We start from the raw sequence: 464 nt of genomic DNA on the forward strand, positions 1-464 counted from the left end.
TCTGAGTCTGAAGGCTCAAGAACCGGGAATGTCAATGTATGAGGGAAGAAAGTAAGGGTCCCAAGTCATTGGTTCTTCCTCTGTCTTTGTTTGTTTTATTCAGGCCCTCTGTGGTTTGGATGATGCCTGACCTCTTTGGGGAGGGATTTTTTTTTTTAAGTACTCTAACCATTAAAATGCTAACTTCTTCAGGCAACACCCTTACAGACACACCCAGAAATATTCTGTCAGCTATCTGGATATCCCTTAGCCAAGTAAAACTGACACAAAATTGTCATAGCCCTAAGTATCTTTTTTTATAGTGTCATTTAATTTACAAGTTTTTCAAGACTTTGGAAACTGTAATATACAAATCAAAGTGAAATATATATATATATATTTCAGAGAGAGTGTAAAAGAGAAAGGGAAAGAGGAAAATATTCTTTCAAAGTATATGGATTTATCAAAGTTTTTATTTTTGGTTT

The sequence above is a fragment of the Callorhinus ursinus genome, unplaced genomic scaffold (genome assembly GCF_003265705.2).
Source record: "Callorhinus ursinus isolate GAN/ISIS: 27379988/994484 unplaced genomic scaffold, GSC_fseal_2.0 scaffold1, whole genome shotgun sequence".
Taxonomy (NCBI): domain Eukaryota; kingdom Metazoa; phylum Chordata; class Mammalia; order Carnivora; family Otariidae; genus Callorhinus; species Callorhinus ursinus.